The sequence below is a fragment of the Corvus cornix genome, chromosome 7, assembly GCF_000738735.6.
Source record: "Corvus cornix cornix isolate S_Up_H32 chromosome 7, ASM73873v5, whole genome shotgun sequence".
Taxonomy (NCBI): Eukaryota; Metazoa; Chordata; class Aves; order Passeriformes; family Corvidae; genus Corvus; species Corvus cornix.
The window spans coordinates 3,579,208-3,595,617 of NC_046337.1; the positions used below are offsets into that span (position 1 = coordinate 3,579,208).

General features: G+C 38.7%; 1 protein-coding gene across 12 annotated transcripts in view; it reads left to right on the forward strand.

Annotated features, from left to right (window-relative positions):
- The window catches only part of GTDC1 (glycosyltransferase like domain containing 1), a 172,534-nt gene that overhangs the window by 57,950 nt on the left and 98,174 nt on the right, over positions 1-16,410 (forward strand). Inside the window, exon 2 of one of the 12 annotated variants that reach the window (XM_010407181.4) lies at positions 15,105-15,174. The exons of the other annotated variants lie outside the window; for them this stretch is intronic. The gene's annotated coding sequence lies outside the window, so the exon portion shown is untranslated. The remainder of the gene's footprint in view (positions 1-15,104; positions 15,175-16,410) is intronic. 12 annotated transcript variants of the gene reach the window in all.

A 16,410-nucleotide genomic window follows, 5' to 3' on the forward strand; every position in this document is an offset into this window, starting at 1 on the left:
TGGGCTGTGTCCCCTAAATATCTTAAAACCAGCAATCTTTTAAATTTTTATTCCTGTGAGTAGTTCAATCCTACTGAAAACATAACACTGTGTGGATGTGTGAGCATTTGCAAACTTGAGGATTTAACTGCTTTCTAGATATTTTGTTTTCAGAAACATTCCTGCATGCCCTGGAGAAGGTGTTTGAGGATGTGACTCAAAGCAGGGCAGGGCAAATTTCATTAAATCTGAATACACAGATACCCATTTGTGCTGGAAACATCTGTGCCTGTTTACATCTTTCTGTGGAATACTGGAAATGTTTATATAATCTTTGTAGGAACTGCAATAATGTGTCCTGCATTAGAGGCCTTCCTTGAATTTGGCCCTCATAATTCTCAGGTAAGGAATGAATAAATTGTATGTATGAGTAGTACATTAGTTAAAAGAAGATAACCCTTTACCTACAAATTAAAAAAAAAAAGTTAATCTGATACTGTTTGGGATTTTTTGGGCATATTTTATGGTGTTTGCTTCTATATATAGGTGAATAAACATAAATCCCATTCATAGCATTAACTACTAAGAGTGTGTACTTTGATGTTACTGCTCAAATTCATTGCATTTGAAGATGGGACATGGCTCATCTCTTTGGAATTACTGAATAATTTTCTGTCCAAGGTGGTCTTGGTTTCACTGCATCTTTGTTGCTCCGTGTGTTTCAACTGTAGTTCTGTGTGAGGCACAGTGGAATGTGCTCCTAGAGCTCCCTTGTGCTTTGATGAGCTGGTGTAAAGGCATGAATGTATAAGGTGACCTAATGTAATATCCAGTATCCCATAAGGACAGGGTTCAAGTCTCCTAGAAACACATAATCACAGCCTGGGTTGGTTTGCAGGTGACCATGTTGTTCCAACCCCTCTGCCATGGGCAGGGGCACCTTCCACTAGACCAGGTTTCTCCAAGCCCTATCCAAGCTGGCCTTAAACACTTTTTTGATTAAAAATACCATGTGGGTGTAACTCACTGATGGGTACAAATATCCACATTCTCACCTTGCTGTGGAGGTGCCCAAAGGAGGGTGTGGGAGCCACTGCTTCACCCAGCGCTCCGCTTTTCCGCTCCCTCTCTGAACAAAGGGTCATTACTTCTTTCATTCCATTAGTGCTAAACTTGCTCGCATTTTTTTCCCCCTGAACAAATCGTTGGAGTTCACCCAGGTTAGTTCACACGGGCTGGTGCAAACGCACACACGTTTGTCCTGCCCACGCTCCGAGGGAGCTGGCTGGGAGTTCGCTCCGCTCCGGGGGCCAGATGGCCGTCCTAGCACCATGTTGAGCCTAAACCAATAAACCCTACTGAGATACGAGACACAGGCACCATGTACTGAGCTAAAACAACTTGGTGACTTCTGACCAGAGCTGGCTGGTGTCCAGCCAGCTTCGAGTGTAAGCAGGGAGAATATACGTCCATATGGAACGGCACGAAGCTCCACCACTTAGCACAGATGATGCCCTCCACTGCTGTAGCCCTGGATAATAGAGGGTGTCCCAGCCTGGATAAGGGGTGTGAAATTCTCTCTGCTGAGGGAGAACTTGGAGGCCATCTGATGCTGGAAAAACGTAACATGGGAATGCATGTGTAAAACTGGGTTTTGTTTGATTTAGGTAAAAATTGCCCAAAGCCTGTTCTGGAAACTTCTCCTGAAAATGTTATTGGTCAGAGAGAACTTCTGACGGGGAGTATATTATCAAACGGATTTGAGAATGATTTTTAACAGAACACTAATATAAACCAAGGTGTTAAAAGTTAACGAAGAAAAGGTTTAGGATCTATAATTGATTTGCTTTTTTTTTTTTAATGGGGAAGATAGTGTAAATAAAAGCAAATCATTAAATAATTGGTAAAAAGAATTTAATCTAGTAAAAAAACTTAACCCAGTTAAAAAATGAGGTAAAAAATTAGGGAAGGTCTAGAGGCAAAATAATTTCCTATTGAGGATAACAGCACTGCTGTTGTTTCTCTGCTCACAACCAGACTGCGAAAATTTCCTTTTCAGTATGATGGAGAGAGGCTGCCTGAAAAGTTTTTGTGAAGCCGATGAAGGAGATGGGGTGTCCTTTTGATGCAGATGAATTCTCTTGTTCTGAGGGGGTCAGAAACAATACTCTGGTGCTCGAAAGTCCTTGTACAGCACCATGATTTAAGAACAAATGTTTTTATTCTTAGCTCTAGCTGCTGAAAAACTTGGAGGGGGCGATCCAATAAGAACAGCAAAAAAAACTTCTAAGAAATAGGACAAAAAAATCTCCCAAGTAAACTACCTGAAATTTATTCAGGCAGACAGCAATGTGATCTTAAACATTCACTTTGCATTAATCAACTTTGCCTCAGATAAAATGCTGGCAGATGGTAGCTATTCATTTTAAAAGTGACAGGTTTTCTTTACGTTTTTGTGTGGAAACCCCCACATGCACTCTTCCCTCCAAAAACTTTACTTGGTTAATTTGTCCAACATGCTTTTTTTTTTTTTTTTCCTTAAATACTCTCCCATTATTAGGCAATTTCACAATTTGGATAGTTAAAAGAGGGTTTAACTGAGTTTAAATGCAGGCTCCTTCCTTTGAAGTCAGGGGGAGTGTATATATGGGAGCTGAGATTTGGCAGAAGTAAGATGGGAATGATGAAGACGATGCAGGGAGAGGTGCAGGGCCGGGAAGGACATGGGCTGGGACTGCTGGGTGATCTGTACAAAGTGCTAATGTGAAATGGCAGTTGTCTGTTTGATGTGTAAAAGATTTGCTGAAATTCCAGCAAAATATTCTGATGAGAGAAGGAAAGAACAGTCTGGGTTTTCAAACCCTAGCATGTGTTTTCCTTTATGTTCTCAAATGCCGGGTGAAATCCTTATTTTTCTTTCTAAAATGAATTTTATGAATCACCTGGAGAATTGATATTTACATTGCTGGCAGTAAAATGTAATGAAATTGTGCATTATGATTCAGTATTTCTGCACTTAGGATTTTAATGAGGATTTTATCTGTCCTTTTAAATGGTTGCTGTGTATATATTTTATTTCTAGATTAGTTATGGATTACATTTCTGTTTCCAAATAACAAACATATACACTACTATATTATAAAGAATATGATACTTTCCACAATTCATTGTCATTCCAGCCCATAACACTAATTTGATCTTCCAAAGGGAAAGTAAAAAAAGCTTTAGTTTGCATCTAATAAAGAGAAAAAATAATGATTTTTTTTTTTCCTTTTTTTCGGTGCTGCTTTTTTTTTATCTCAATTTTTTTTTTTTTTTTTTTAGCTAAGAAGTAAATATTATATAAACTTATATATAAAAATTTTGTCAGATACTTGCCTTGCACATGATTTAGATTTATAGCTTTATGTTCTGGTGAAATAAATAACTAATTTTCTTAATGAGTACTCACAACTAGACTGGGTTTTGTGAATTGATGCATAGTGAAAAGGAATTTTACATTGTACAAACTGATTTTAGCAAAGTAATTTTGGGAGATGACCTACCTTAACACTACTACAAATATATATATTTTTGGGGGGGTTTTTGGTATGCTTTAACTTGACCCAAAGAAGTTTGACAGTCTTGGTTCAGGTAGTTGTGACAGCTCAGTTTCCAGTCTTCAACAGACCAAGAATCCAGAGGTCTTTCCTTACCTATTTCAGCCCATGTGCCTGTACCTGGGAGCCAGCTTGGATGGGGCTTGGAGCAACCAAGGTTCCAATGGCAGGGGTTTTGGAAGTGGATGATCTCTAAGGTCCCTTCCAACCCGAACCATTCCAGGATTCTTTTTTTGCCTCTGAGGGCTGTTAGCACCTGCTGTGGGTATCCGTGAGTTTCAGTGCGGATTTTGAAGGCACTGACCAGGTCCATGGTCACTCTGGAAAATGTGCCCAAAGGTGTTTTCAGATTTGATTTTCTCAATTCCTCTGGGATTACAAGACTGAATGTTCCTAAAACAAGGCTGGAGTCCACTGGATGCTCTCCAAGGGCCATGACGTCCTGGTGTAGTTTCAGCCAAGGGACTCAGGCCGTAATCTTGGAGCCCACTCTGGTGTGAGCTAAGGCACGGTGGGTGAGGGTGGTTGTGGATGGATGGTTGCTTCATAAAGGCCATTATGTATCAAACAGAAATGCTACCCTAAACTGACACATAAACCATTTAATTTTGTGGATTATGATATCGTTTCTTCCCTAAATAAGCAACACATACCTAAGCAGGAGTTTGATTACAATCTATGTGCCAAATTGTGGTGCAATGGAAAACATTTAATTTAGGATCAACTTCTGGCTCCCCCAAACCACAGTTTGATCAATTTATTTCCCCCTCCTCTTCCCTTTTATACGTCTCAGCCTAAGTATCTTGGGAATGGTACCTGTTATTGGTAGACTTCGAGTCATTATGATGATAGATTTAACTTCCCTTCAAAACAAATATTAGGAATACATACATTGCGTCTATTAATTGGAATATCTTTGATGAATACAAAGCAACTGAAAGACTTTTTTTTGTTCGTCTTTCAGTAATGCAGACTTCCACCATTTCCTTATTCCCTTGGACAGTATTTTTCCTTTCTTGCCTTTGTCCTTTGTCCCTGTCTTTTCCTCCCTTCCTCCTGCACATTTACTCTGATGGTCCAGTGGACACAGTCATTTTAAAGAATGCTTTCCATTTCAGAGCGCTGACTGTTTTTATTGTTTATGTTTATAACCTTGCCTTCTTGTTCATCATTTTTTTGTTTCAGCTCTCTTAATTTCCATTTTACTTGTTGCACGCTTGAACTTCTATTTCTGTCTAGTTGCAACTTGAAGAAAGAATGAAGGAAACAGCAGTGGCTACAACATTGAAAGCAAATACATGACTTTCTTGTTGCAGAATTACTGGAAGAATTTATGCCTTTTAGCAGTATTTCAAAGAATTATATGGGGAAAAATGTATTTAGAGTGGAGCTAAGGTTTCTCTCGCACCACCTTACCTGATGTAACTACATCGGTCCTTTAAACTAGTGATTTACCAAATGTTTCAAAAAGAAAAGGTGTAAATTATTATGGGTAGAGCAATAGAAAATTTACTTCAAATTCTATTTTTCTTGCAGTTAAATGGTATTCCTATTGATTTCTGTTATCGTGTTTTCGTTGAGTGCTAATACTTTTTAGCATAGCATACTCAATGTAAAATGATGTGTATCTAAATAGAATATGGAAAAATCTGCATGTATTTAGGTATTATGTAATAACATGAGAAAATTCCTGAACACGTAATTCTATGTATATTATATATGGAAAAACTAAAAAATTGAAGGGGAGTGATTTGAGAACATCTGCAATTTTTTTTTATGTAAGAGAATATCCCATTTTTAATTAAAGAGGGAATTTAAGAATGATAAATGGGACCATTATCTAGTAACAGTTAGTTTGCAGGCATTTTTTTCCTAATGTTCTGCAGATTGCTGCAGGTTTGACAGTGCCTTTGGCTTTTGTGAGCAAAACGCATTTCCTACTCATGGCAGAAGAGTTGTAACTCACTAAACATGGAGCAGTGATCATGCATAGCGACATCTCTATGCTTAAACCCTGAGGAATTGAATTATTTTAAATTATTTTTAATGCAGAAATTTCCTAGTAGTCAATTTTATTAAAAACTTAACAGTTAAAAATTTTATCTGCCAAATGAATTTGGAGAAATAGTGCTAAAGATGCTAAAACTATGCAAGAAGAGGAGATGAATTTTGGGGGAGGTTTTGGCAGGTTTTTGAGGTTTTTTTTTTCTTTTGTTAATAGAGTGACCATTTTCTTGTTCTTTTTTTTTTTTTTTTACTTTACCCCTTGAATTCCTTCTTTGTTGTCATCATCCTAGACTAAAGTTGGTTCCAATTTATTGTTACATCCTCAAGTCTTAGCTGTAAAGCGTCAAAGTGGGAGGAAGAAAGGTGGGTGGGTGCTTTGGGAGGAACTTGAGTTACCATCAGGTGTGGGACAGCTGTTGGTATTTGTGACGCTCAGTTATGCCAGGAGCAAATTTTTGGTGTCCTTGTGTTTCTCCATGACTTTCACAAATCTTCAAGGTCCTGACTGGGGAAGTTCACTTGTGTGGAGTCAATTGACCATTTTGGTTACTGATGACTCAAATGATGTTTTCCAGTTAAGAGACTTTTTTGGACGAGGACTTGATTACAGAGCCCTCATCTTTACCTCCTCTAGACTTTGCGTTGCCATCTACTCAAGGTGAGATCTGGTTTGCAGCAGAACTTGCTCTTCTGAGGTTTAATACCAGCCCTGCAGAGGATCCTGTGGGCCTGGCCTGGTCTGGAATCAGTTTTCAGTGGTTTCTGTGGCTGTTGAGGCATTCAGGTCTGAAGTGCTGTAAACACAGACCTCAGGTCTTGCCCCCAAAAGACAAAAGATCCATAGGCAGGAATGGTAGGGAGGAGTGTCAGAAAAGAGTAATTGCCACAAAAGAATCTGGAAAACCAGAGTCTAATGTATTTATTGAAAATTGCATCATGAGTTAGAGATAATAAAACCTACATTTTCTTTCATTTTTTTTTTTAACATGGAGCAGAGAACCTAGAGAGTGGTCTTGCCTTGAAATAATACTCATTCTGGTGTAAACACACTGGAAAATACTTTTATATAGTTTTACATTTCAATACAGAAGAAAAATATTAGATTTTAATTATAGACTCAGAATCATTAGGGTTGGCAAAAACCTCTAAGAGCATCAAGTCCAACTGTTAACCATGCTATGCTATGATGAGTGGAATATAAATTCAGCATTAAAGTAAGCATCTGTACTTGAAAAATCCTAATTTCCAATGCTAACAGCTGCATGGAAGGTCATTGACATTGTAGAGTGCGTGGGGTCTCTGGGGCTCAGCGTGTTTGAAGTCAATATTTATGGTGCCTCTGTACCTCCTGTCATTAGCAGGAGCTTTTCAAGAGACTGTTCTTAGATTATATTTTGCACATGGCTCTTGTTTTCCTAGATACTGATTGGAAAAAAGTGAAGGATATAATAGTTTTCCTGTCTGCTGATGGGTGATGAGACCAACATGTTGGGGCCATGGGTGGAATTGGGGTGAATGAATTGGTGGCAGGGAGGGAGTTTGAGATGCTTGTGTGCTTCCTGCATTTTTAAGGAGTATAAAGGATATTTCAGCTGTTGAGATGAAGCTCAGCAGCTGCTCTCCAAACTCCTAATGGAGCCAGGGGCCTGAGTTTTCTTTATCTGCAGAGTTTTCCTCTGGTCACAGATACTGCTGGGGCTCCCCATTTCTCTTAACCCATAGTTCTTGAACGGCATGGTTGATACAAGGGAATAATGAGAATGTTTTTTATTGGATAAAATGGGATTTGGAGACAGTACTGTTGCTTGTTAATTGTTAGGTACACGCTAAGACTCTGAATGAGGAAGAGGAAGGTGCAAAAGCTGTGTGCACTGAGCAAATGCCTTGCAGTGCAGCCAAACGCCTTTGCAGCCACGCTCTGGGTTGTTACAGCATCACTGCGGTATTCCCATTATCTCTTCAGCTCACTTTTCCATGGTGTCTGGTCCATGCATATTTTATTTTGTTTTTAAATTTATTTTTTTGAATATTATTTTATTTATTTATTTTACCTTCCAGCACGGGGTTTAAAACTGTAACTTCATTGCTGCTTGTCCATATAACATCTTTTATTTTGTCCTTAAAATCCAGAGGGGTGTTTAGTGTGAGCAGTAGTGTATCCAAGGTAGAATATTTCATGTTTTTGCAGATTGCCACTATTACATGCCAGAGCAGGCTTCTGACCATGAAGCCCAACCACGTTTGTTCTATTAGCTGCACTTCAGAAGTATTTGTTTAGTTTTTTCCTCAGATGGATAACCAGTATGGAACATTCTGTCCACAGAAGTCTTATTAAAGAGGTTAGAGCATCCTGCTAATTAGAAAAAACTAATTAGGCAGATTGTTGAGCCTGTAACCAGAATTTTATATTTTAATGGATTTTGAAATGCGGTGTGCTCCCTTTTCCTATTGTAAAACACAATTTTTTTCTTTTAAATGTCTGGGAACAGTCTTTTTGAGGAGGTTATGCATTTAGAATAAGAAAGCAGTAACATTTTAATTTTTGAATTTATTAAATAAACTCTAGAAGAATGTATGCTGTAAAATTGGTGAAATCATTAATTCATACCAGCCTTTTATTGTGGCAGAAAAAATTGTTTAGTTACCTTCCTGTTGGTAGGTTTCAAGTTTAACTGCCCCAAAGAGGAGTTGAATTAAGTTCATGTGAATAAACAATATAATTTGTGGCTGTGTTAAAATTAGACTTAGATGGTACAGAACTCACAAATTACTCTTTGGTACTTCAAGCTAAAATTCATTGACCACTGTTTCACTGAGCCTTGGGAAGTTTATCATATTCGAAGCTGGATCCAGTCCATTTTTGAGTACTCTTGTAGTGCTGTTAGAGACTTTTGGTCTGGAAGCTGAAAAAATGAGCTCGTTCTCAGCTGTGGAGTGACCTGGAAGCAAAACCATTGGGGTTGGTTGGGTTTGCATAGTTCACATCTTAATTCCAGGTCTGAAAGGAGCCATGTGGAAAGCGAGGCATGTTTGTGGCTGGGGACAAAACACTGGATTTGAGAAACATTTAAAATATATATATTTAAGATGACTTTCTCTCTAACATCTACTTTTGAACTCTCTTTCAACTGTGCCCTGCTACAGACTTTAATTAGTCGTAACCTTTTTTCAGGCTTGTCATTCTGCATTTTGCAAAATGCTCTGGCTTGTGGAGCAGCCGTGTGGCTGGGAGCCGTGGGCAGTGACCTGCAGTCTGTGTCAGGCCCATCCTCTGAGATGTAACTCAAGGTACAGATGTTGCAGTTGGTGAGACGAGGTTGGCGGCCATCTGGAAGGTGGCCATCTGCTCCTTCCTGCAGCAGCAGAGCACCACGCTTTTGGGGGCCCCTGCCCCTTCTTGTCACAACCTGAGTCAAGATAATTCAGAATTGCCTCTTTGAAGCCTGATTTGGGAATATTGGCCGGCCAAGTGCTTGGCACTTAAGAGATGTAAGGGGCTAGGAAGGGTAAAACAAATACTTCTAGACAAGATTTAGAAATGAGCTGTATGAAAGGACTTCAGTAAAGCAATGGAAGCTTAAGGTATGTAGCTCAGGTCTGTAAATGTGAGAGAAACCATGGAGCAAAGGGAGATGCAGCTTGCTATGCTGATAAAAAACAGAAGTGTCCCATTGGAGCATGGGACTTGCTATTATTTTGCTTCTGTCTGTACCACTTGAAAACAGAACTGTGGATACAGGAACTGGAGGATGGAGCAATTAGGTCCCTTTAAGGAAAACCTTCCTCTTCAGTCCAAGGAAGCTAAAAAGAAGGCAAAAATACTGCAAGACTGTTTTTGTGGTGTCAGCCCTGCATCCCCAGACCTCCTATATTTGCTGGAGTGTCAGCTCTGGCTTTGGCTAGTCAGATTTGTGTTCAGCATCTGTGCTGACCTGGAGGTTCACACTCCTCCATGCTCCTGCAGTTCAGTCTTCAGCCCGAAGCCTGGGACTATTATCAACCAGACAGGTCTAGGTAGTTAGCATGATGTCATGTCTCTTCATCAGTTTATGGAACAGGGCTGAAATTTATGGCCATAAATATTTTAAATTGTTTTTGTTTGGCTTCTTGGGGAGAAGAATTTCTACGGGTGAGAGGTTGTTTTGTAAGAGGCTCCACTCTATGATAGATCACATGGATGGTTTCAGTACATGGGAAGATTGTACCCCTTCAGTGTCATAGGTTGGAATTGTTACAGGCACTTAACAGCTTTACAGATTCTTGTTTAATTACTGGTCATTATTCTGAAGTGGATGACTCATTTAGCCTGCAGTGATGGGAGGTGTTCTGGCCCTCTATATAATTCTACACATACATATTTTTGCTCCTAAGCACCACAAAAATGTCTGTTTTCCTCTTGTATGTCTCATTTCCTGGGGTAATACAGAGAAAATGGATCTGAGAGGGGCTATGGAATGAGAAAGGGCATGTTGGGAACAAATTTGCATCGATCTGGATGGCTCTCAGTGCACACCTGAACTCTGCCATTCAGTTCTCACTTGGAAGGGTATGTAATACTGTAATAAATTAACTGTCTATTAGTCCATTCTTCTATATTGGTATTTCAGATTAGAAAACTGGCCGGACAACATGAAATTCAGTGTTTAACGATGTTCTGGTGTGGTAAAGTGTTAAAATTAACATTTAAACTAGTTCTGGATTAGCTGTCACCAGCTTTTCTGTCCTCAGTTGAGGCTGTGTCCTTCACTGTGACGTTCCATGTGTCCTGGTGAAGGCCCGTTGCAGAAATAGAGACTTTGAATTTACCAGGCTGCATCAAGAGGCCACACTTGGTCTTGTTGCATGGAGATCTAAATAAATTTGCATTGATCTCAATATATGGGGATGTTTTGAACCTTGACTTTCTAATGCTTCACAGTTGGGTGGTTTTTTTTCCCTGCTTTGTCAAGGAGGATGACTGTAGTAAGACCATGAGCTGATTACTCCCTGTATTAGATAATAATTTCTTAATGTGGGAGGAATAGATGTGAGTACTCTTGGAAAACTCTTTATGGAATAAGGTTTAAGCACTGCTGATAATAGGATGCGCATTCCCTTTCATGCTGAGTCAGGCAGAGCTTGGCTGTGTATCCAAGACAAAAATCAAGGAGGTCTTAGACACACTTGCAAAACATGTGGTGACTCTGCTGTCTTAAAAATTGTCACTATTGCTGTGATTGCATTGTTACTTCTGGATTTTAGGTGGGCAGTAGTTGGAGTTTAATTAAAGACCAGCCCTACTTCCATCTAGACTCATCTCTGAAGTGTCTCCTTGTTCCCCCGCATCATGTGGTTGCCTTATGATGTTCCAGCAGCAAATAATTCTGAATTTGACCTAAAATTTAAAAAAAACCTTGCCTGTTTTAAGTGTCCATGTCAGTGGTAGAGGCTGCTGGGTGCAGGGGGCAGAGGGAAGATGAGTGGTGGTACAGGAGGGACGTTGGGGGTCCTGATGCACAGGCACTGCATCAGTGACCGGATAATCCTGGCTTTTCTTGGGAGAAGCCCGAATCATCATTAGAGATGAAATGTCTGTTTTGGATGGAAAGCTAACGTGATGGATGGAGGCTTTTTCTCACCAGTGACATTTAAAAAAGAAACCAAAGGTTTTTGGGGGTGGCTGTTCAAGTTTGTTGAAGTCTCTTCAGTATGGAAAAATAGGGACTTCGGAATTAGAGTTGGCCTTGTAAGACAAGATCTTGTAAATGTATTTTTAGGGATTATTTTTTGTTTGGTTGTTTTTTTTTTGGTTGTAAAATCTTTTTCTGGATTATGTAACTAAAGGCAGGACAAGACACTACAACTCTAGTTTGTATTTTATGGGTTGCTCTGAAGGATAATCTGGAGGATGTTTGTGGGGGGAGTGGTAATGATAGGAGGGATAGAAATACTGACTTTATTTTTAAAATTTTTCCTTAAGGTTCTGAATCTTCTTTCAATTGTGTAAGCTTTTGAAAACATTCAGGTTGATTTGTAATGGTATCTTCTCAATGTTTGTTCTTCTAATATTGATTGGTGAACTATAGAATGTCTCTACTGTCATTCCTAGCAGCTTTTCATAGAAACTTTTCCCTCAATTAAGTTTATATTTAAGATGCTTTCATTATGAAAGTCCTTGAAATTAAGATGAAGTTTATTTTTTTATTTTTTTTTCAAATCTTCCCCTGTGCTGGCATATGAATGTGGTTTTGCCCTAGTGGCACTTCCCCATTTCAGATTATTTTCTACCTCTGAATATTATGTGTTTTCTTGTTCAAGTGAATGACAAGATGATGTATGACACACTTGAGATGGTATTGAGCAGAGTATAGTTGGAAAATTGCAGTGATAATTTTCTTTTTACATCTCAAACTTACATGCCATTGAGGGGGGAAAAAAAAGGAAAAAAAAAGAAGTATAACAGCAATTCAACAAAAAGCATAAGGGGAAACCTAGAAAAATTACAGGGAAATTTCCATAACAGATACACAAGTAATGCTGCTTTAATAATGATTTCCTGTCATGAACTATTTTTATCACTTGCCAGCTCTCTGACGTGGCATTCTATTTAACATTTTTGAGAGCCATGTTTTAATCAGATTAAGCTCAAGGAAACCAATAGGTATCTGTTTGGCTCATGACTTGTGCTTCTGTTTCTGATTTAGTCACAAGACTATTGTTGCTGGAATCTTTTATACCCCATTTTGCTTCCACTTGCAGCCGGTGTGTGAGCCCGGAGGTTGAGTGCCAGGGATTTTCATGATGCACACACACAGGGCGCGTTATGGAATTACTTTGTAAATTTAAGAAGACTGATACAAACTGTGTCTTTTTTCTCATGTGATTAAATAGCTAAAAATAACCATCTATTTTTAGTTTCAGGCGTTGTAATGTTTCTTAGGAACACACTCACCCAAAGCAGTGTGCTAGGAAATGCTTACCATGAACAGTTCTACATTCTGATCCACTTAAGGAAAGCAAAAATCCTTAATAAATGGGGGTATTCTTGCATCATTTTATGTAGTGTGCAACATAATGATGCTTTCCATGCAAGAGATATCGTGAGAATAAAATATAAACACGTATCTTTTTAACTTGGATATTTACACGTTTTTCAGTCATTTTATTAAATGAAAAACAGCAGAAAAGTTTCTAAGCAAAACTCTTATGGTCTCCAATATTGTGCACATCCTGAAAATTTAGGAAATTAGGGGAAAAAAAAAGGTGCTGCATAACATTTGGGATCATGGTTGTGCTTGGGTATTAGTGAATTTAGCACCTCATTTGGTGGTCTCAGCATCTTGGAGCATGGGGGAGGACCAGCAGCCTGGCTTTCAAAAAGCTGTCTATTCATGTTTTCCTAATTTCCAGAGCAAAAAAACCCCCGTGTATTACATTTCTAATGACCTCTTTTGTCTGTTGCAAATGCAGAGAGATTGTATTCAACAGCTTGGTTTGTGTGGTGTCTTCCTGCAGTGTATTATTTATTTGGTTGACATGCTTGAAAACTGCGAGCGTAAGAATTAATAAAGGTTATTAGTTACTTTCCATAATAAAATTAGCTGACCTTTAAGAGCATTATACAGGGGCTGTCTAAGTGGAAAAATGACAGAACGTGTTTTTATTCTGGTAGCCATTTCGATTACTAAATCTTACAGTCACAATACAGAAACTACGCGTGGTGATTAAATGTGGCTCTTGACTGTATATTTGCAGACAACAATGAAATAAGTGGAATTTTTGTGTTCAAGACAGAATTTAACCCCTCGGTAACGGTTTTGCCCACATCTTATATTTGGTTCCATTTGAACAACACAGGGGAAAAAAAAAAAAAACCAAACCAAGATGCAACTTAGTTTTCTAAAAACGAGTGTCCTTTGGAAGAGGCAGTGCCAGGAGTTGGCTGTGGTTTTTCTGGAGCATGATGATGTGCAGATTCCTGGAGCAGCCTGACTTGGGTCGCTGTCAGGCAGGTGTGATGTACACCCTGTAGCTGGGCACATACAGCTCACTCAGCCTGATAGTCTTTAGTCATCTCAGTTTATCTACCAGTTTAAAGGGAAACCCGCCATACAATCCAATATTGGAATGTGAAATGCACACACCCACTTTTACTTTTCAGGGGGTAACAGGATGCACCTCATTTCCAAAGTAGCTGTTACAGCAAACTTCCGTAATTTTATTCTTTTTGTATTCAATAATGACATTTTTAGCTGTGCCGTTATCTAGAAAAGATACTATAAAGGCTCTAATTTTTACTGTCTTTTTGAAACATTGTTAATCTATATGATGATGATAGTATGGCTTGGATTTCAAGTGAACTTCAGATCTGCTTGTGCTGCTTCATTGTACTTTTTCAAATTTTGACTAGGTCTTATAACATTTGTTGAAATCCTTACAAGATATTCATCTATTTGTAGCATCATATAGGTCTGGCTCCCCATCTGTCTCTGTTTTTCATGACAACGAGGCTCTGGTACTTTTTTTTAAATTTTAGTTCTTATTCATTGAAGCCCACTGTAATGCTGTTTCTATCTTAGTTGTTTGTCCGTTAGCTTTTATTGATCATTTGGGATAAAATAAAAGATTTCTTCATAGGGAAAAATATTAACCAGCTATCAGTGAATTCAGTTTAGTTAGGTTAGTTTTTCTACCTTATGAAACTGAATGTAATCAGCATCCATTTATGTGCTATTAAATAAATAAATTACTAACATAATGTGGTGCCAAAAGCTAAGAAATATTGAGGGGAAAAAAGTTCTTAAGTAAATTATTTTCTGCTAGGCCATATTTATTACGGGTCTCATACAGCTTTGATATTTTAAAAGTAAAGGTATGATTCTAAGGTTCAGATTCCCTCCAAATAATCCTTATTTAACAGGATATCCCTGAGACTTTTTTCCCTCCCCCTCCCCTTTTTTTTTTTTTTTTTTTTTTTTTTTTTTTTCTTTTTCACTATTGGCAAGCCTGACTGAAACAGTCTCATCTGGTTTAACTAAAAAATCTTTGCATTACTTGGCGGTGGTTTCTTTTGTACGTGGTGCTTAGAGCTCCTTGAAGCTGGAGCGCACAGGAAATGCAAATCATGCAAATCATCCTCGCGCTGACGATGTACAGTGGCGTGATTGAGCAGCAGTACGTATGGCTCGTGGGCTGACCACATGAAAGGGCTCATTTAAAGACCAGATGAGCCCAAGCTGGCTTAAGTTAGACTATGTGTGAGCTTCAAAGCTTATAGAATAGCATCCTTTTTAAAAATAAATTTATTTTATTAATAACACCTGCGCCGAGTTCTTAAACAGTGAGAACACGTATAGATGAACATTACGTTGAGTACAGGCCATGCTTAAATCAGAAGGGCAATATTGTTATTTTTTCTTTTTTTGTGGAAATTCAGGTATGCATTCATATGGGGGGAAGGCAATTGCAGTCTAATGCACTGCAAAAAAAGTTCAGTTCGTGTCTGGTGTACATAAAACCCAAGTCTTTTCTGCCTTTCAGGTAAAAATGAAAATAAATGGAAGATAAAAGGGAACTTTTTCTCTGCAGCCGGGTTAAGAACAGGCTTTCTGTAAGTGCTTTTGAGTGCTGAGAAGAGGGAGGTTGATTGCTGGCTGCTTCGAATTTCGTGGTAACTGAAGAAAAAAAATGCTGCATATTATTTTTCATACTTCTGAAGAGCTTTTTCAGTAGTTTCAGGATGTTGTTTTTCCAATAAAGCTGAACCCTTGTGCTGCGTGACTCTGGACCTTGAAGGTGGTTGGGAGAGCGGCTGTGGTGGGAACACTGGGCTCCATCAGCAACCTTTGAGATGGACCTATGGGCACAACCTGGGCAAAGCCACAGGGGAAAAATACTGGTGGAATAATAAGCCTTTTTCATATTAATCTGGCAATAAAATGGGAGTGGATGGGATAGGTAACAGTGTCCTTAAAAATATTCTTACCTTTGGTAGTATCAACATGGGTGGCTCTCTTTCTTCTAGTGAGAGTCTTATTTCTTACATGTCTTTTTTGTTTTATACAACCCTCATTCTCTTTCCTTTGGATGTTTTTAAAAGTTGAGATTCATTCAAATAATGTAACATGACACAAAGCTGGAAAATGTCAATCTTGGACTGTTTCTGTGTCATCTTGTTTAATTTTTACTTGAAACAGTAGCCCCGAGGAGGTCTGCGGTGGGACTGGGCAGGACACTGCACTCCATCACCCTGACGGATGTAATTTTGGCTTGATATTTTTTTCACTAGTTCCTTGCTCCTTCATTTTGTTCCTTCTACTAACACACAGGAACAAGAGAGAAGGAAAGAATGAATTTTTTATATTTTATCTACTAGACTGCTTCTTTCTCATGAAGTCAATCCACAGGTCCTGGAAAAGGAGAGAGGGACATTTCCCACAGTTTTTTTTTTTTTTTCCCCACTCTTTAAACACTAATTATATTCTCCTTAATTTCATATTTAAGTCAAGGGGAGCATTTCACCCCTTCCATATACCTGCAGGTTGGTGCAATGCCCACTGTGCTGAGCACATGCAAGTGGGGGTCATAGGGCTCAGTGGGTAGTTTTGGGTTCAGCTGGGGCTGAAATGTTGAAGTTCCTTCCTTCTGTGTGGTTTGTTCATTTATTTATTTTAAAGGGGACAAAAAAAAAAAAAAAGTGGCTAAAGGGATGGCATCCTGAAACCATCAGGGAAAGGAGTATTGTGAATAAATACTGTATTCCTAAACCTGTGATCCCTTACAGGGAAAATTTGTGAGGCTTCTGGGCAGGTGTTTATACATCAAGCACACAGTTTGTGTTTTAATA